Below are 21,561 nucleotides of genomic sequence, written 5' to 3'. Positions count from 1 at the left end.
GCTAAACAGCACATTCATTTCACTAAATATCCAAGCCTAGGGCAGTGGTCTTCATCCTTAAACCTCCTAACAATCTCTTTATAATTAATTCAATAGGTACCTATACTAAAAGCAGTTAGAAACTCTCCTATTGCCTCTCGAACTTTTTCTTGAAAGTAACAACCTTAAATCATTTTTGCCTCCCTGGAATAGTTCAAGCACTAGCAATATTTTACCCTAACATGGCTTCGTTTTATTACCACATAGGTTGTGCTGAGAAACACAAATATTCAGGCTTTATTGTAATATTCCAAGTTTTCTTTAAACAAATACCATTCTTGGAATATCTACTCTAAGATTATTAAGAAGGAGAGGGTATTCAAAGGGCTGCATAATCCTTCTCAATAGAGAGAAAAACATTAGCTCACATTCTTTCGGCTTGGGGAAATCATGAGTGATTGTTTAAAAATGGATAAATAAATCTCAGTGGTTAAGTTCAAAGAGCTTAAAAAGAGTTTACTTGGGTTTCTAAATCAAATACCTAAAGCAGTCTATTCAAGGTTCAAAATTGGGGGTGGGGGAGATGTTGGGGTAAGGTCGTTAGATTCCTTTGAGAATCAGATGAAAGCTATGGCCTTTTCCTCCAGAAAAAATTAATGTTCTACTCATATATAGGCCCACATTTGCATATTATTTCAGTGTATTCATGAATTTCCTGGTCCAAAACTCTGGACTAAAGGAACCTGATAAACGCCCTAAAGAAATTATGGGTAGGTAAGAATTCATAGCCTCCCCACTACTACCCCTCACTTTTTAATAGATAACAGCTCACCTTTAACAAGAGGCAAACACTGAATGATTTTTGCTTGGCTTTAATTTTGAAACCAGAGGAAACACAATGAATGGGAGTTGCACAGGTTCTTCTGTTAATACTGTGGACTCTCATTTTAAAGCATACTACAGGGCCAGGTGCAGTGGCTCATGCCTGTGATCCCAGAACTTTGGGAGGCTGAGGCAGGCACATCACTGGAGGTCAGAAGTTGAGACCAGCCTGCCCAACACGGTGAAACCCCATCTCTACTAAAAATACAAAAATTAGCTGGGCATGGTGGTGCATGCCAGTAATCCCTCTACTCAGGAGGCTTGAGACAGGAGAATCACTTGAACCTGGGAGGTGGAGGTTGCGGTGAGTTGAGATCGTGTCACTGCACTCCAGCCTGGACAACAGAGCAAGACTCTGTCTCAAAAAAAAAAAAAAAAAGTAAGTAAAGAAAATAAAGCACACATCAGGCAAATCCTATTAAGACCCTCTACCTGTCCCATCATGCTGTCTCCTTCACTCCCCATTTCTGAAAAATACCTCTACAATAAACATTTCTAGCTTGTAATCCTAGCACTTTGGGAGGCTGAGGCGGGCAGATCACTTAAGCTCAGAAGTTCAAGACCAGCTTGGACAACGTGGAGAAACCCCATTTCTACCAAAAATACAAAAATTAGCTGGGTGTGGTGGTGCGTGCTTGTAATCCTAGCTACCTGTGAGGCTGAGGCACAAGAATCACTTGAACCCAGGAGGCGGAGGTTGCAGTGAGCCGAGATTGCGCCACTGCAGTCCAGCCTGGATGACAGAGTGACACTATCTAAAACAAAACAAAACAAAAAAATTCTATATTACAAAGATTCCCAAGCATTAAGTGAGAGTTGACTTACTAAAGCCCTACAGTACTAGACGTAACAGGATTTCAGTATAATAAAGGATTTTGGATAAGATTTTGAAATTCATTAACATTAAATCTGACCAGCAAATGAGGTTTTACACTTCTCTAAACCTGTTGGACACTAGAAATGTCAACAGCTACCCAGAGCATGACATTTGATGACAGTACTTATTTTCCAGCAGTGTGAGAAATCTAAGATCTTATGCAGAAAGTGATTCAGCATCCAAGGAAATGATTAGATTTAGGGCTTTACTGATCTTGATTTTATAATCCATGCTACATGGGAAAAAAGATTAAACATAAGGTATAACAGTTACTATAAAGGCTAATTTTTCGGTTGGGCGCAGTGGCTCACGCCTATAATCCCAACACTTTGGGAGGCCAAGGCGGGTGGATCACAAGGTCAGGAGATCGAGACCATCCTGGCTAACATGGTGAAACCCTGTCTCTACTAAAAATATGAAAAATTAGCCAGGCATGGTGGCACGTGCCTACAGTCCCAGCTACTCAGGAGGCTGAGGCAGGAGAATTGCTTTAACCCGGGAGGCGGAGGTTGCAGTGAGCCAAGATCGCGCCAGTGTACTCCAGCCTGGGTGACAGAGCAAGACTCTGTCTCAAAAAAAAAAAAAAAAAAAAAAAAAAAAAAAGGGCCGGGCATGGTGGCTCACGCCTGTAATCCCAGCACTTTGGGAGGTCGAGGCAGGCAGATCACAAGGTCAGGAGATCGAGACCATCCTGGCTAACACGGTGAAACCTTGTCTCTACTAAAAATACAAAAAATTAGCTGGGCATGGGGGCGGGCGCCTGTAGTCCCAGCTACTTGGGAGGCTGAGGCAGAAGAATGGCATGAACCCAGGAGGCGGAGCTTGCAGTGAGCCGAGATCGCACCACTGCACTCCAGCCTGGGCCACAGAGCAAGACTCTGTCTCAAAAAAAAAAAAAAAAAAAAAAAGGCTAATTTTTGTAACAGTTAACAATCCTCATCTATCTTCATTGCATCTATAAATGCAGTGGCCTTATATTATTTAGATTATCTGTTATATATACCTAAAAATTGACTTACACATTTACATAAAATGTCTACACTTTCGTTTGTGGTTCAAGTAACAGTTTAACAGTCTTCTGACCATTTTCTCTAAAATAGTCTCTCCCTCCCAGCTTTCCTTCTGTCCTGCATTATTTTTTCTTTTGAGCTATATCATCAGCTAATTATTTATTTATAATAATTTATTCACAGTCTGGAATGTAAGATCTAGAGCTGTGACTTGGTCTTTTTTTGTCCACTGATGCATTCCTAGTGCCTAGAACACGGTAGGTGACCAATAAATAAATGAATATTTACTAAGTAGGGATATGAAATTAACTACAGACAAATAAGGCACAGTACAAAAGCATGGGATATAAAGTTAGAAGACCTGAATTTCAGTCACTGCCCTTTCGTCTTCAACAAGTCATTTAATCTCTTTGAACCTCAATCTTGTTCCTTTAAAATGATGCTGAAATACAACAACACAGAGTTATTCCAAGGGTTACTGCAAATAACAGAAGTGAAAATTTGTAATATTACTATAACCCAGCAGTTATTCTCAGAACACTCGCAAAAATTCCATAAAGTAGACTGATCTTGAGAAAGCAAGATATTCTGCTAACTTACCTTTGATCTTACAGAACAGTAAAGGCAGAAAGAAGTAGTGAGAAAAGTCACAGGCTTGAACTTCACTTACCAGCTGGCTGACCTTGAGAAAGTCTCTTTTTTATTTATTTATTTATTTATTTTTATTATACTTTAAGTTCTAGGGTACATGCGCACAACGTGCAGGTTTGTTACATATGTATACATGTGCCATGTTGGTGTGCTGCACCCATTAACTTGTCATTTACATTAGGTATATCTCCTAATGCTATCCCTCCGCCCTCCCGTGACCCCACAAGGGGCCCGGGTGTGTGATGTTCCCCACCCTGTGTCCAAGTGTTCTCATTGTTCAATTCTCACCTATAAGGGAGAACATGCAGTGTTTGGTTTTCTGTCCTTGCGATAGTTTGCTCAGAATGATGGTTTCCAGCTTCATCCGTGTCCCTAAAAAGGACATGAACTCATCCTTTTTTATGGCAAAGTATTCCATGGTGTATATGTGCCACATTTTCTTAATCCAGTCTATCATTGATGGACATTTGGGTTGGTTCCAAGTCTTTGCTATTGTGAATAGTGCCGCAATAAACATACATGTGCATGTGTCTTTACAGCAGCATGATTTATAATCCTTTGGGTATATACCCAGTAATGGGATGGCTGGGTCAAATGGTATTTCTAGTTCTAGATCCTTGAGACCTTGAGAAAGTCTCCTAACTTCTCTGAGGCTTAATTTTCTTTTTTTTCTTTTTTCTTTTTTTTTTTTTGAGACGGAGTCTCGCTCTGTTGCCTAGGCTGGAGTGCAGTGCTGCAATCTTGGCTCACTGCAAGCTGCGGCTTCTGGGTTCACACCATTCTCCTGTCTCAGCCTCCCAAGTAGCTGGGACTACAGGTGCCCGCCACCATGCCCGGCTAATTTTTTTGTATTTTTAGTAGAGACAGGGTTTCACTGTGTTAGCCAGGATGGTCTCGATCTACTGACCTTGTGATCCGCCCGCCTCGGCCTCCCAAAGTGCTGGGATTACAGGCGTGAGCCACCACGCCCGGCCTCTGAGGCTTAATTTTCTTATCTGTAAGATGAGAGGAAAAAACAATAACTGCCTCAAAAGCATAATTGTTTGAATCAAATGTTATATGAATTGTGAAAACACTTTTAAAACTATAATGTGGTATACATATATTTAATTAAATAATCACTTTTCTAAAAACAAAACTCTAATCTTGATTGCTACACCAGCCAAACAGAAGGAAACACTATCGCAGAAGTTCTCACATGGACTAAGAAAATAAGTATACATACTCCCAATTCTTACTGCAGGTTCTCCAACTTTGGTAAGAGGATAGACTACAACAAGAAAAATTTTATAGGAAGATAAAAAATAGAGAAAACAGGGGTTCAGAAACAACATAAATAAGTAGCAGAGTTCGAACCGAATCCACTATCTATTTAACTTCACATCCTAGTCAGGGGTGGACTTGTGACCTGTGCAGGGTTTGGTGCTTGAAGGGTCCCAGAATTGGTTTAATGCTCTGCTGTCTTGAAATTCTTGTTTCTGAACAACAGCCCCTGCCTTTTCACTTTGCACCAGGCCCTGAAAATTATATGGCTGTCCTGCTCACAATCTTTTTACTAGACTAGAGGATAAGGACAATAGCTTAGCTTAGTCTCTCAATGATTCTATATATAAGGATCACTGCTAACTTAAAGGATATTCCCCAAAAAGAAAACTTTGAATCAGGCTGAAGATTATGTATTTGTAGTATCTGAATTCTGAAGTTAGCCAAATACTTAGTAAAAGCCAATTTAATTAAAAAGTGTTAGCCCTAATAATAAATGCAAATATGACTTGCCTTTCTTTCCTAATGCTCCATCAGATCCTAATAGGGCAAAAGGTGATGTTAGTATATGAAATACCTGAATCTAATCTAATTGACTTCCCATTAAAAAACCCAACAAAAGGCCCTAGTGATTGTAGTTTACCTTTGGTTTTTTTATTTGATATCTGCGTTCTCACAGTAAGCAAAGCAACACTCACACAGAAACCATTTCTGGAGAGAAATCTCCAATACATCACAATTTAATTAAATTGCATCCTTTAAAAAAGTTTTCTTTTCTGCTCCTGCTGACTGCAGAAACAGCTAGTGATTTTTCTTTGAGTGGAGCTGAAAGGCCAAAGCTGATGAACTGAACATCTCTCTGGCTGCAATTCAGTTTTCGATGCCTCCATGTCAAAACAACTGCTTTCTCCTTAAAGCTGGATTGACCTCGCAGTATCTGTTTTGACCTCTGAACTCCTTATCAGTCACCTTTGGTCTCTGACAGTAGGTGGACAGGCCAACCACAGAGGTCCACTCTCCAGTGAACAAAGGCTTGCTATGTAAAACAGATGAGCTGCGGGCAGAGATCCGATCTGAAGAGAAGGTGCTGAACTCATCCTCTGTTCCAGCACCATGTCCAGAACTGCTGCCACTACAAAGTGAAACTTCACCCAAAAGCACTTTCCCTGTCTGTGATTTAAACACACACCTTCATTAAGGAAGCATCGCAGTCTCAAAGAGAGGCAGGCAACCAACACTACAGAAACCAGCAATAATAGACAAGAAACCTCCTTCCTGTCTATTCTTTTTCTTTTATTTTATGACCCCCTTTTTTTTCAGTAAATTTGCCATAGGTGCCTATGGATACTGTTTAGATCTGCTGGTGACATTTAAAGAAAGAGCCTTTGAGAAACATGCATACTTTTCTCTTTTCTCCTATATTCAATACTCATATAGCCTAAAAGATGGAAACTGGTTCAAGAATTTAAATGACTTGTTCCCTAAAAAGTTAATCTCTTCACCTTTGTGAAATATATCAAGTGCTTTCTATAAATAAGGGCAGGAAATGCTAACTTCATAAGCATAGTCCTAGTCATTAAAATAATTTATTTGATCATCTTCTAAAATTTAAGTATGACAGTAAGACAGTAATATGGGAAATCTCAATATACTTAACACTTCCTAAACAGCACAATGAAATGTTGTTCAAGGTCTGAATTAATTTGCTACAGGACCTAAGCAAGTCTGTTTGCTTATCTTTTGGCTTTAAAATTCTTTAAGTCTAAAATGGTGATAATTTTAGAATAAACTGACAATGTGGGGAACAAACTTAAATTCACAAACACTACCCATATGCTCAAAAACTCTCTGGGATAATTAGTTTCTTCATTGTAACTACTGATGTACTATTATTTCATCTTTCCATTAGTTCTACTCAAATAGCTCACAAACTAGAGCATGTTTCACCAGTACTTAGGTATGAAACAGGGTCTTGATAACAAAGACAAGAATCAATTTTTCTGGGTCTTCAAGTAGCTCAGGTGAACTGAAAGATAGAATCATATTTTTAAAAACTTTTATTTATAATTTCAGAAGCATTAGAAATATGAATTACTACAACTGTTGATGGGAGTGTAGACTGGTCCAACTGCTGAGCAAACCAGCAGTCTGTATCAAAAGCCCTAGAAATATGTATGTCCTTTGTCCTAGCAATCCCAGAATTGACCCTTAGGATATGTCTTTTAGGGACATGGGCAAAGATTGAAGCATAAGGATGTTCATTCAGTGAGGTTTTGTTTATAACTGCAAAAAACTGGACATAATCTAAATGTTCAACAATCGGACTGAATATGAATCAGTCTTACGGAAAACAAACAACCAGTTAAAAGGATATGAAAGAAATGCATTTGGGGGCAATGGCAGGATGTTCTCAATATGCTGAAATGAAAATAATGAGGCTGCAAAGCAATAGACACGAAACAATCCCCCTCCTTTTTTTTTTTTTTTTGAGACGTTGTTTTGTTCTTCTTGCCCAGGCTGGAGTGCAGTGGCACGATCTCAGCTCGTTGCAACCTCCGCCTGCCAGTTTCAAGCTATTCTCCTGCCTCAGCCTGTGAGTAGCAGGGTTTTGCAGGCGTCTGCCACCATGCCCAGCTAATTTTTCTATTTTTGGTAGAGACGGGGTTTCACCATGTTGGCCAGGCTGGTGTTGAATTCCTGACCTCGTGATCTGGCCGTCTAAGCTTCCCAAAGTGCTTGGGATTACAGGAGTGAGCCACCATACCCAGCTGGCAATCTCATTTTTTTTTTTTTTTTTGAGATGGAGTCTTGCTCTGTTGACCAGGCTGGAGTGCAGTGGTGCAATCTTGGCTCACTGCAACTTCCGCCTCCCAGGTTCAAACAATTCTTCTGCCTCAGGCTTCCAAATATCTGGGATTATAAGCGCGTGCCACCATGTCCGATTAATTTTTTTGTATTTTTAGTAGAGACAGGGTTTTCACCGTGTTCAACAAGATGGTCTCGATTTCCTGACCTTGTGATCCGCCTGCCTTGGCCTCCCAAAGTGCTGGGATTACAGGTGTGAGCCACTGGCCCAGTTGCTTCACTGATAAGACTAGTTCGGTTAAAAACGAACAAAAAACAAAACAAACAAAAAAAAATCACTCACCCAGGACAAGTTCTTCATTTTTTTTTTTGAGACAGGTTCTTGCTCTGTCACCCAGGCTGGAGTGCAGTGGCACAATCACAGCTCACTGAATCCTTGACCTCCTGGGCTCAAACAATCCTCCTGGGTCAGCCTCCTGGGTAGTTAGGACCAGAGGTATGTGCCACCACACCCAGTTTTTTTTTTTCAATTTTTTATGGAGGTGAGGTCTCACTATGTTGCCCAGGCTGGTCTTGAACTCTTGGGCCCAAGCAGTTCTCCCGCCTTAGTCTTCCAAAGTGCTGGTATTACAGACATGAGCCACTGTGCCTGGTTAGTTCATTTTTTGTTTTTTGAGATGGAGTCCCACTCTGTCACCCAGGCTGGAGTGCAGTGCCATGATCTCAGCTCACTGCAACCTCCGCCTCCCGGGTTCAAGCAATTCTCCTGCCTCAGCCTCCCGAGAAGCTAGGATTACAGACCTGCTCACCATGCCCAGCTAATTTTTGTATTTTTTTTTTAGTAGAGACCGGGTTTCACCATGTTGGCCAGGCTGGTCTTGAATTCCGGACCTCAAGTGATCCGCCGACCTCAGCCTCCCAAAGTTCTGGGATTACAGGCGTGAGCCCCTGTGCCCGGCCTTCTTTTGATTTTTTGAGACACAGTCTCACTCTGTCGTCCAGGCTGGAGTTCAGTGGCATGATATCAGCTCACTGCAACCTCCGCCTCCTGGGTTCAAGGGACTCTCATGCGTCAGCCTCTCGAGTAGCTGGGATTACAGGCATGTCCCACCACGCTGAACTAATTTTTGTATTTTTAGTAGAGGCGAGGTTTCACTATGTTGGCCAAGATGGTCTTGAACTCCTGGCCTCAAGCAATCCAAAAGTGCTGGGATTACAGGCGTGACCACCATGCATAGCACAGAAGTTCATTTTTAAGCTGAGTTCATTACCAACTTTACAGTATATAATGGTAGAGAGTTCTTTTTTTAAACGCCTAGGGGATTCTCCATTTGGAAATTTCTCCTGAAGTTATTTATAAGACTGCCATAAAGAAGAGCACTGACATTCAATATTTATTTGTTGATTTTGATTCTAATTGAGGAAGAGACTAGATTTTTTTTTTTTAAGCATAACAAACTTTTTCATTATGACACTATCATTTTCTGACAAATGGGGCATATGGCCTTACTGAGAATTTCTCCAAGCATCTAAAGTAGCAACAAAACAAGAAGAGAAAATTCCAGTAGCATGGGCATAGTAGACTACGATAACTGGGACTGACTATGGGAGCGCAACAGGGGTGAATAAGCCCCGGCACACTAATAACCAGGATTAAAGCGTGTTCTTAACAGACGTACTCAAGCACTTCCAAGGGGAAACAATAAAAAAAGTATGATTAAAACAATAGTTTTTCATCTTTACATTAGAGATAACTAGCTAGTCTACTACATTATTCACTTTTAATTTTGAAAAAAATTATACTGGGTTTAAATTCATTTGGTTAGAATCACTAAATGTTATGAAATATGCAGTTTCTCTTACCTAGTTTCAGTATGCCATTTTTCTTGGCATAGGCATTATTAGGGCATAATTTCTTTTTTCTTTTTTCCTTTTTTTTTTTTTTTTTTTTACAAAACAAAACGCTTTTATTTGGTCCATTGGAGCCTGAGTCGGAAGCCACTGTGGAGAATCCTATCATAAAGGAACGGGGCTGACAGCTGATAAAATAGTCTCTGTGTCACAAGAGCTGGCCGTATTCACAGGGTTAAAAATATTCACAGCTCAGAGTACAGGGAGGCCAAAGGGCAGTGGGAATGTTTCTCTAGGTGAAAAGGCCCCAGAAGCCCCTGCTGGGGTAGGAGGGGGAGTGGGGGGGCGCGGCTGGCCCGCTGCCGGGGGTGAGGGGCCAGGTGGGCCGGGTGGGGATGCAGGAAGCTGGGCTCAGACGTCCACACACTCCTGGGCTTCTGTGGGGAGGTGGGAGCGGCTGAGTCCTGCCGATGCCCACGATGGGCTGGGGTCCCTCTCTGGCAGGGCCGGGCCAAGGGACAGGGTTGGCTGAGGAGCCTGCTGGTCCCGGCGTGTATTAGGGCATAATTTCTAACTTTTTAGTAGCTGCAGTATCTCTTTTTTGACTCAATATCATTAAATTATCATTTGGGCTTAATGTAACATGGCATTTATATAGTTCTTGATCTTTACTGATAATGTATAATCACAGGCTTACTATTTGTATGGAAGATTCTCATATCCACTAGGGTGATTTTCACGTGTATTTGACTTAGAAACTAAAGAGTTGTACATTGCTTATATAGAACATTAAATACATTAAGCCATTAATTGGCAACTAGGCCATTAAACTAGTAACCAAGCCAATAACAACAAGGAAAAATAGCTATCAGCACACCCTTCCCCTTATAGCTCACTCCATTGTAAATATTATAAGCCCTCTGTGTCATGGGAATAACCCTGCCTACCACGTGATGCTGATGTAATAATAATATCTAAAGCTAAGCACCTGGAGGGAGAAAGAAGTTTTGCTTTGGATTACTTGAGTGTGTGTGTGTGTGTGTGTGTGTGTGTGTGTGTGTGTGTGTTTAAATAAACAAACCATAAAGCCACTAGCAGATAGTTGAATGATTTCTGTTCTTGTGTTGCCTGTGGGGATTTCACATTGTGCTCACAGTCACTGGTACTGATTCAATAACAATGGCCTTGCAAAACTGGCAACCTTCCTAAATAAACTATGTAAAATCTGTAAACACTGGTTACTGTGCTATGTGCCTAGTAGATACTCCGGATGCTCTGCCCATATGATATACCCAAAGTATGCTGAAAGCAATTTTCTTTTCGTTTTTCTTTTTTTTTTTGAAACAGAGTCTTTTTCTGTCACTTAGGCTGGAGTGCAGTGGCAGGATCTCAGCTCACTGCAACCTCTGCCTCCCGGGTTCAAGCGATTCTCATGCTTCAGCCTCCCGAGTAGCTGGGATTACAGGCGCCCATCACCACACCCGGCTAATTTTTGTATTTTTAGTAGAGACAGGGTTTCACCATGTTGGCCAGGCTGGTCTTGAACTCCTGAACTCAAGTGACCCACCTGCCTCGGCCTCTGAAAGTGCTGGGATTACAGGCGTGAGCCACCGCACCCAGCTACAATGATACCCTTCTGTTCTCTGAATTTCTAAAGCACAAATTGTACTGTTCATCTGACACTTACCATGCAATAAATTGTGCTCTTATTTATCCCTTCATTGACGTCTTATTTCCTCAACAAACTGACTATCCTGACTTCAGCAACCATGTCTTGTACTTCTTTTTTATCTCTTACTTCTTACACAGAATAGATGCAATTTAGGATAATGATGGAAATGACAGAATGTTTACCATCATGCTAGGGTGCCACTCTAATTATTTCTCCTATAATTTGGCTCATATCAAAAGAGCAAAATGAGCAAAAATTTAAGCTACCATATCGTATTTAATCCTCATAGGTATTATAAGTTCCATTTTACTGATGAGGAAACTAAGGTTTAGGGTGATTATATAATATGTTCAAAGTCACATAGATAATAAATGATGAACTCTGGAGCTCAGGTCCATTTCATTTCAAACACTGCACTATTGCTATTAGGTACAATAACAAATGGCAAGTAGTTATTCTGAATATGTGACCCAATAAATCTTTTAAGAGTTTTTAAAGAGAATGTTTAAGGAACGGGATACTTTAAGAATTAAGTGTGAGATTTTATTGAGGAGGGAAGGGCATCACAGAGGTAGGATTAACACAATGATAGATATCAAGTCTGTTCAAAGGGACTTCAAAGAGGTTCAGTTTTATTTGTTGTTTGAATCCATTTATTTCACTCATCTCTTAGGAAGAGAGATTTACATTGAGAATTCACATCCTGCCACAGAAACCCCAACTTTTCAAACTAAAGCTCCCCCTAAAAATACATGAGGCCAGGTGCAGTGTCTCATGCCTGTAATCCTAGCACTTTGGGAGGCTGAGGCAGGCAGATCACCTGAGGTCAGAAGTTCAACACCAGCTTTGCCAACATAGTGAAACTCCGCCTCTACTAAAAAAAAAACAAAAATTAGCCGGGTGTGGTCGTGGGCGCCTGTAATCCCAGCTACTAGGGAGGCTGAGGCAGGAGAATCCCTCGAACCCGGGAGGCGGAGGTTGCAGTGAGCCAAGATCATACCACTGCACTCCAGCCTGGGCAACAGAGTGAGACTCTGTCTCAAAAAAAAAAAAAAAAAAGGAAAAAAGAAAAAAAAGAAAAAAAGAGAGATGATACTATTATGGGAAATTAAAACTTTTGATGTTCATGAGAACTGTGTATATTAACATTAAGAGAAAGAGTAACTTAAAGGGACGTGGGTCAGAGGAGAGTTCTGAAGGAATGGCATCTCCCAAGAGCTCTGTTGTAAGTGATATTTATTTAAAATCAGAGGAAAAAAACTCTCATTCAATTTAGTCCTCATGGAGACTGACTGGTTTTTATGACACAAAATTCAGAGAACAGCAGAGACAAAAATGCACCAATAAGATGCCAAGCTCATAAACCTGACCAGCTTTTTGCTGGGGTGATGAAGTATGCTTAAAGTGTTGCTTAAGTTGCCAACAGATAAAGCCATATGTAGCATAAACTTTTCCGCAGTCACTACAGAAGACAATCAATATAAAGTCCACAATTAGAACACTCAGGACTTGAAATATCCTGTTATGGATCACGAATATCCATGTAAATTTTGATGGATAAATATTAAGTACAGATGATAAAAGTAACAACCATAACTGGAATTTTTATTGTTCTTTCTTGTGAATAATTATCTCACGTGATATCCAAAATGTCCTGAAATGAGGCAGATACCATCCTCAAACAAACATATACAACAATTTAAATAGTTTAGTTCATTACCAAAAAAAAATCAAATAATTCTACTTCTTCTACCCTGGAAACCTAAATTGTTACAACTTTTAAAGAAAGCTTATAATTGGCTAATACTGAGGCTTCTCTTTATTTAGGAGTGATTCAAACCTCTGGATTTTGTAGCTTTACCAAGTGTAACTAAGCCAAATCCCTCGAATTACTAAAAGAGGGGTTATACCCCTCTAAAAATAGATTAATGCAGAAAACACAAGTTGTTAAATTCACACAACATGCAAAAAGGGTGAGCCCAAATTTGCCCTTTGGTGTGCAACAATAACAATCTATTTATAAATTATTGGCTACACCCTTTCCAAATTACAGGAACACCTAAAAAGGCCTTGATGTTCTTAGCATATTTCTTTAAGGTAAACTTAATTATGTTAGTTATACAGCAACCATCCTGTATCATTCAACGATGCAAAGCTAACTCTAACCCTAACTAAAAATAGGATACTGATTTTTTCTTTCCACCTTAGAAATTGTAAAGTATGTGAAAGATTCAGAAATTGTGTGATAACATCTACATCACTGTTCTTTAGCCCGAAGGCAGTTTAACATATGGTAGATTAAGAGGACTCCCATTTACTGGAAGGACCCAAGAACAGATGTGAGCAAGATGATCTACAGCAGTTTCAGCCTCTCTATTATTGCGAGACCCAACAGCTCTTGGAAACAGAGACTGACAACATCTTTAGTTATTTGGCTTTGGGCAGTGTTTATCAGTGTTAAGTCTAGAGACATTTTCCAATTTCAGGAGTAAATATAGGTGAGCACAAAGGCAAATAGTAGTAGTTTAGAAAAAAAAATAAATCCATTCTAGACTTATCAAAAAGAAATCTTGACTTGAGCACATCACTACCTTACCATTCCTGTTCATCTTCATTGTGCAGATTTACTTCTCAGTTAACTTGGCTAAGCATGATTCCAAGAAAGCCAAAGTTGAGAGCTCTTTTTTTATACTCCTCAGTTATAGGTTAATTACTGCTCTGCTGATTTTAAACAATCACAAGTGTGGATAAAGCCACAGAAAGTTACCACCAATAATAAAAACACAAATGCATCTTTATACTTTGACAGGGGATCATTAACTGTTCTTTCACATTTGAAGGCCACCCAGAAGATTCACTAGATGTAAACCAATTTGATCACTTTCTTAAAAATACTAAATTTTAAGGCTATATTCTCTAAGGATCAAAAATAACCACAAAAAGTCAGTATTAATTTAAAATCAAAGAGGCATCTCATACCTCTCTTAAATATTAATATTAGTCTCTTTATCCACCAAAAAGAGAAAAAAAAAGCCCTTAAACCATAAATGAATGCCTGGTTTCAATTACTCAATGATCAATTATTCAGTTATGTTTGCCCATTTCTGTAGAAGACAAGATCTAGATATTAAGAGCATCACAGATGATAATTATATTTATTCAATGCAAACATGGAAATTTAAAAATGTGAGTGGTAAAAAAAAATTTCATAAAATAAAAAATACTTGGAATAAAACTTCTTGGTTCTAAGCTTTAAAATACAGATAATCCTACTACACAGCTGTTTCAGAGCACAGAAAAAAATGAAAAACTACCCAAATCATTCTGTAAATCAGACATAAGCTGGACGAAGACAGCAAAGATTCAATAAATATTTAGATCCCTAAATGCAAAACCTTAAATATTTGTAAACCAAGCCTAGCAATATGTTAAATGAATAATGCAAAAAGGGTGTAGTTCAGTTATGTAAGGATGATTCAACTTCAATAATTCAATGTGTCATTACATTAGCAGTAAAGGGGAAAATATTATTCCGTAGATATAAAAAAGCAGTCAGTAAAATTCAACTATACCTAACTGAAAAATCTTCGTAAATTAGCAATAGTAAGAAATGGCCTCAGCTTGATAAATGATCTGTGCCAGAACCTACACCACACAGTATACTCATTTACAACACATAAGAAGCCTTCTTTTCACACAAGCCCACTAGTATCGCACTACTTAACATTAGAAGCCCTAGCCAAAGCAATGAGAGTTATAAATACAGTCATGCATCACTTAATGACAGGAATACATTCTGAGAAATTCATCATTAGGCAAGTTTATCATTGCGTGAACATCATAGAGTATACTTACACAAACCTAGATGGTACAGCCTACTACACACCTTGGCTGGCTATGTGGGATAACCATATAGGTGAAAAACCTGTACAGCATGTTACTATACTGAATACTGTAGGCCAACTGTAACATAATGTTAAGTATTTGTATCTCTAAACATATCTACGCATAGAAAAGGCACAGTAAAAATGTGGTATAAAAGATAAAAAGTGGTACACCTGTAAGGGGCACTTAAAATCACTGGAGCTTGCAGGACTGGAAGTTGCTCTGGGTGAGTCAGTGAGGGAGTGGTGAGTGAATGTGAAGACCTAGGACATGACTGTAACTACTGTGGACTTTATAAACACCATACACTTAGGCTACACTAAATTTATTTTAAAAACTTATTTTTTCTTGTTTGTTTTTTGAGATGGAGTCTTACTATGTTGCCAGGCTGGAGTACAGTGGCGTGATCTCGGCTCACTGCAACCTCTGCCTCCTGGGCTCAAGAGATTCTCCTGCCTCAGTCTCCTGAGTAGCTGGGATTACAGGTGCCCGCCACCACGCCCGATTAATTTTTGAATTTTTAGTAGAGGCGACGTTTCACCATGTTGGCCAGGCTTGTCTCAAACTTGAGGCTAGAACTCAAGTGATCTGCTCACCTTGGTCTCCCGAAGTGCTGGGATTACAGGTGTTGAGCCATTGCACCCAGCCAAACGTTCTCTTTTTCCAACAATAAATTAACTTTATCTTACAGTAACTTTTTAACTTTATAAACTTTATAATTATTTTAACTTTTTGGCTCTTTTGTAATAATACTTAGCTTAAAACACAGAAAAACTGGCTGGGAGGGGTGGCTCATGCCTGTAATCCCAGCACTTTGGGAGGCCAAGGTGGGCGGATCACTTGAGGTCAGGAGTTCGAGACCAGCCTGGCCAACATGGCGAAACCCCATCTCTACTACAAAATATACAAATTAGCCAGGTGTGGTGGCACGCACCTGTAATCCCAGCTACTTGGAAGGCTGAGGCAGGAGAACCACTTGAACACAGGAGGCGGAGGTGGCAGCGAGCCGAGATCACGCCACTGCACTCCAGCATGGGCAACTGAGTGAGACTCCATCTCAAAAAAAAAAAAAATTTTTTTTAAAATAAATAAAAATAAAAAACAGAAAAATTGTACAAATATACAAAAATATTTTCTTTATATGCTCCTCCTCCTTCTTCTTCTAAGAGACAGCGTCTCCTCTGTTGCCCAGGCTGCAGTGGCACAATCATGGCTCACTGCAGCCTCAAACTCCTGGGTTCAAGTGATCCTTCTGCCTCAGCCCCCAGAGTAGCTGGGATTACAGGCACAAACTACTGTGCATGGCTATACCTTTATTCCATAAGCTTTTCTATTTTTAAAATGTATTTTTTTGGCCGGGCGTGGTGGCTCATGCCTGTAATCTCAGCACTTTGGGAGGCTGAGGCGGGCAGATCACCAGGTCAAGAGATTGAGACCATCCTGGTCAACACGGTGAAACCCCATCTCTACCAAAATACAAAAAAAAAAAAAAAAAAGCATTTTTTTTTACTCTTGAAACTTTTTTGTTAAAGACACAAACACACACGCTAGCTTAGGCCTAAAGAGTCAGGATCATCAAGATCATTGTTTTCCATCTCCATATCTTGCCACACTGGAAGGTCTTCAAGGGCAATAACATATATGGAGCTGTCATCTCCTATGATAACAATGCCTTCTTTTAGAATACTTCCTGAAGGAACTGCCTGAGGCAGCTTTACAGTTAACTATTTTCTTCAAAGTAGAAAGAGAGTACACTGTAGGCTGGGCGCAGTGGCTCACGCCTGTAATCCCAGCACTTTGGGAGGCCGAGGCGGGTGGATCACCTGAGGTCCAGAGTTCGAGACCAGCCTGATCAACATAGTGAAACCTCATCTCTACTAAAAATACAAAAGTAGCCAGGTGTGGTGGTGCATGCCTGTAATCCCAGCTACTTGGGAGGCTGAGGCAAGAGAATCGTTTGAACCCAGGAGGTGGAGGTTGCAGTGAGCTGAGATCGTGCAATTGCAATGCAGCCTGGGCAACAAGAGCGTAACTCCTGTCTCAAAAAAAAAGAAAAAAAAACAAAGAAAGAGAGTTCACTCTACAATACTGATAAAATGTTCAATACAGTAAATACATAAACCAGCAATGCAGTCGCTTATTATCAAGCATTATGTACTGTACATAACTGTATGCACTATATTTTTATACAACAATGCAGGTTTGTTTGCACCAGCATCACCACAAACACATGAGTAATACATTATGCTATGACATTATGACAGCTACAGTCACTAGGTGATTTTTCATCCCCATTATAATCTTATGGGACCACTTCTGTATCTGTGGTCTGTTATTGACCAAAATGTTGTTATGTGGTGCATAACTGCACTCAGAGAGATAAAATTCATTTACAGATAATATAACCATCCATGAAGAAAAGTCAATAAAATCAAGTAAAAACATATACTAGATATTAGAACCAAGTAAGAGTTTTAGCAAGGTGGTCTGATATAAAAGCAAATATCAAAAGTGATAGTTTTATGACCCACCTGCTGTAACTAATTAGAAAACGTCATGGGAAAGTGGAGCTTATTCACAAGAGCAACAAAAACCTTATAAAATGCCCATGAATATACCTAATAAGAAATGTGTGATTACCATATAAGGAAAACTGTACAATTTAAATGAAGAATATTTAAAAAACAGTGAATAATAGATCCATACAGCACATTCTTCATTGGGCAGGCTCATTTTGTAAAACTGTTTTCTCCAAAATTAATTCAGTAAAATTTCAATCAAAATCCTAATACAATTTTTAAAAGTGAAAATTGATAAGCTGATTCTAAGATTTATCTGGAAAATAAAATAAAAATAGTTAGGACACTGAAAAATACCAACAAGGAGGTAAAGCACTGGCATACATTTGTCCACTAAAGCTGTAATAAGTAAAATGAGTACTGGCATATGAACAGAAAAACATGAACAGAACTTAAGAGTACAGAAGTATACTCCAAGCATCTGTAAGAATTTAATATATATGTAGCATTTCAAATTAGTGAAGTAAGAATGTATTAAATAATGGTATTAGAATAACTATCCAATTGGAAAAAAAAGGTTAAGCGAGATTTTTCCCTCACACTATAAATAAAAATAAATTCCAGATGTTTTAAAGAGTTAAATATTTAAAAATGTAAACATGCTAGAAAAAATATAAAATAACACTTTGAGAATCCTGAGGATGAATGGCAAGAGGTTTTTAAAAAGCAAGATGCAAAATCTTGAAATCATAAGATAAAATACAACAGATTTCACTATATAAAAATGTAAAACTTTTATATGGGACGCAAAGTTAAAAGTCAAGCAATAGGCTAGGAGAAAGTATTTTTGCCACATACTCAGAATATACAGAGAACATAAAAAAGAAAAAAGCCAAATATCAACAGAAAAATGGTCAGAAGCACACTCAAATCACAGAAAAAAAAAAACAAAAAGATCAGTAACACATAAAAAGATGCTACACCTCCATAGCAATAAGGGGAATTGTAAATAGAGAGGTATTTAAGAGCAGGGACTCTGGAGTCTGACTGCCTGTGTATGCATCCTGGCTGGATAATCTCAGACAAGTTAACCTCTCTGTGCCTCTCTTCTGTAATTGAGGATAATATCTAACTCATAAAGTTGTTAAGAAGAGAGAATGAAATAATATATCCACTACTCAAAACAGTGTCCCTTAGATAGTAAATGTTCAGTAAAAAATTATCTGCCTTTTTTTAATTTTTTGAGACGGAGTCTTGCTCAGTCGCCTGGGCTGGAGTGCAACAGCACAAACTTGGCTCACTGCAACCTCTGCCTCCTGGGTTCAAGCGATTCTCCCTCCTCAGCCTCCCGAGTAGGTAGGATTACAGGCACCCACCATCATGCCCAGCTAATTTTTGTATTTTTGTAGAGATGGGGTTTCACCATGTTGTCCAGGCTGGTCTCGAACTCCTGACCTCAGGTGATCCCCCCCACCTCAGCCTCCCAAAGTGCTGGGATTATAGGTGTGAGCCACTGCGCCTGGCTTATCTGCTATTAATGTTATTACTGGGGTTGGTGAAGATATAGGGAAAGATATGCCTACACACTGCTGGTTAAGAGCAAATTGGTGGCCAGGTGCGGTGCCTCACGTCTGTACTCCCAGCACTTTGGGAGGCCGAGGCAGGTGGATCACAAGGTCAGGGGTTCGAGACCAGCCTGACCAAACATGGTGAAACCCCGTCTGTACTAAAAATATAAAAATTAGCTGGGCGTGGTGGCGGGCGCCTGTAATCCCAGCTACTCAGGAGGCTGAGGCAGGAGAATTACTTGAACCTGGGAGGCAGAGGTTGCAGTGAGTTGAGATCGCGCCACTGTACTCCAGCCTGGGCTATAGAGTGAGACTCTGTCTGAAAAAAAAAAAAGAACAAATTGGTAAAGTCTTTTTAGAAAGCAATTTGGCTATATGTATCAAATTTTTAGCATATATACAACATTAGGTCCAGCAATTCCACCGCTAGAAATTTATCTAAAGAAATGTTTACATATGTATACAAAGATGTGTGTATCAGGATTGTGAGTGCAGCACTACAGGAGCTCTGGATTCAGAGACAAGAAATGCTTGTTCTAGTTTCAGTTCTACCATCAAGCCATGTAGCCTTGTGCAAATCACTTCAGCATTTTGATTCTCTAGTTTGTTATGCTATAAAATGTGGATGATGACTTGCCCAATCTGCCTCAGAGGAATACTTTAATTAAGGTAGGGTCCTTAGGCCATCATCATCAGCATCATCTAGGAACTTGTTAGAAATGCAAATTCTCCAGCCACATCCTAGACTTAGAGAATCAGAAACTCTGGGGACTGTGGGTAGCAATTTGTGTTTTACCAAGCCCTCCAGGTGACTCTGATGCAAGCTTAAGTTTGGAGATAAGTTCATGTGAAACCCCTTGTACAACTACAAGGTGGAACTGAAAGAGCATTAGTACTATTACTAATACAAAAAATAAGACTTTCTACCTTTTGATTTCATGAAAAGGTACATTTTGGATGAACATCCGATATGCTCCTCTACTGCTGACGCTAAGCCTTAGAAAGCACTCATGTGCTTTGCTTCTAGGAAGTCAAGTTCATATATGAACCAAGTAAATAAATAAAAATATTTTAGGTCAAGTATATAAAAAGCTTAAGATAACCTCAACAGCAAATCAAGCAATGTTTCAGTGCCTTAGTTTCAAGACAAGACTTTTTTGATCAGAGGTTTTCATAATGGGAATATTTTATTTTATTTTTATTTATTTATTTTTGAGACAGGGTTTTGCTCTGTTGCCCAGGCTGGAGTGAAGTGGCACCATCTCGGCTCACTGCAACCTCTGCCTCTCTGGCTCACACCATCCTCCCACCTCAGCCTCCCAAGTAGCTGGCACTACAGGCACGCACCACCATGCCCAGCTAATTTTTTGTAAAGACGGGGTCTCCCTGTGTTGCTCAGGCTGGTCTTAAACTCCTGGGCTCAAGGGATCCACCTGCTTCGGCCTCCCAAAGAACTGAGATTATAGGCGTGAGCCACTGCACCCAGCCGGGAATATTTTAAATGGTAGTCTTTGCCAGCATTTTATCTAACAATTTTTATTCTTCCCTGAGCTTCTTAGGACACAAAAATGGCCACTTGTTTAGTATATAATGATAACACTAACACCTTGGCTCCTTGCTTAGTGACTACTTCCCAGGGACTGGATAATAGCTCTCTAAAAAATAATACAGGCTTCCATATTTTTCAGAAGTTCAGCTTTTTGTTTTACTAAAATGCATATACAGACTCTTAAAGGATATGAACTTTTTATGATCATTCTCATCAGTCTAATCCAAGACTCTTGAAGTTTGACCAAATGATTCTCTGAGTTGCTCATATATATTTTTTTCTAGTAGAATTAACACTTAACAGTATAATAGTAACTACAGTTTATTTCTGGATTGATTTTGATCATTTATTAATGTTCTTCATTGACAGGTAAAAAATAATACCATATTTGGTGAGTTTTATATAGCGGCAAGGGTAGACCTTAATCTAATAATGATGACATAATTACCAATAAAATACAGTAATACCCCAGCTATTCCATAATTTCACCTATTATATTTAACACAGTTGAAAGTAATAAGAGCCTATGAAATTACCAAAATAGATGCCCAAAAGCCACACTCCGAAAGTCATAAAGTTTCCTTCCTAGGAGAGTCCATAGGATCTCACTTTGGTCTATTCACTTTTTTAAATTTTCTTTTCTTTTTCTTTTTTTTTTGAGATGGAGTCTCGCTCTTTCGCCCAGGCTGGAGTGCAGTGGCACGATTTCGGCTAACCGCAAGCTCCGCCTCCTGGGTTCACGCCATTCTCCTGCCTCAGCCTGCTGAGTGGCTGGGACTACAGGCACCCGCCGCCGCACCCGGCTAATTTTTTGTGTTTTTAGTAGAGACGGGGTTTCATCGTGTTAGCCAGGACGGTCTCGATATCCTGAGCTTGTGATCTACCCGCCTCGGCCTCCCAAAGTGCTGGGATTACAGGGGTGAGCCACCGCGCCAGCTACATTTTATTTTCAAAGAGATAGAGGCTGGGCGCGGTGGCTCATGCCTGTAATCCCAGCACTTTGGGAGGCCGAGGCAGGCGGATCACCTGAGGTCAGGAGTTGGAGACCAG

General features: G+C 39.7%; 1 protein-coding gene across 8 annotated transcripts in view; it reads right to left on the bottom strand.

Moving 5' to 3' along the window:
• Nucleotides 1–21,561, bottom strand: part of SSH2 (slingshot protein phosphatase 2) — a 305,334-nt gene that overhangs the window by 108,784 nt on the left and 174,989 nt on the right. The window contains exon 1 of one of the 8 annotated variants that reach the window (XM_055388583.2): nucleotides 3,110–11,987. The exons of the other annotated variants lie outside the window; for them this stretch is intronic. The gene's annotated coding sequence lies outside the window, so the exon portion shown is untranslated. Of the gene's footprint in view, nucleotides 1–3,109; nucleotides 11,988–21,561 lie in introns of those variants that run through there. 8 annotated transcript variants of the gene reach the window in all.

This window comes from Gorilla gorilla, chromosome 4 (genome assembly GCF_029281585.2).
Source record: "Gorilla gorilla gorilla isolate KB3781 chromosome 4, NHGRI_mGorGor1-v2.1_pri, whole genome shotgun sequence".
NCBI lineage: Eukaryota > Metazoa > Chordata > Mammalia > Primates > Hominidae > Gorilla > Gorilla gorilla.
This window is presented reverse-complemented; position numbering and strand designations above follow the sequence as displayed.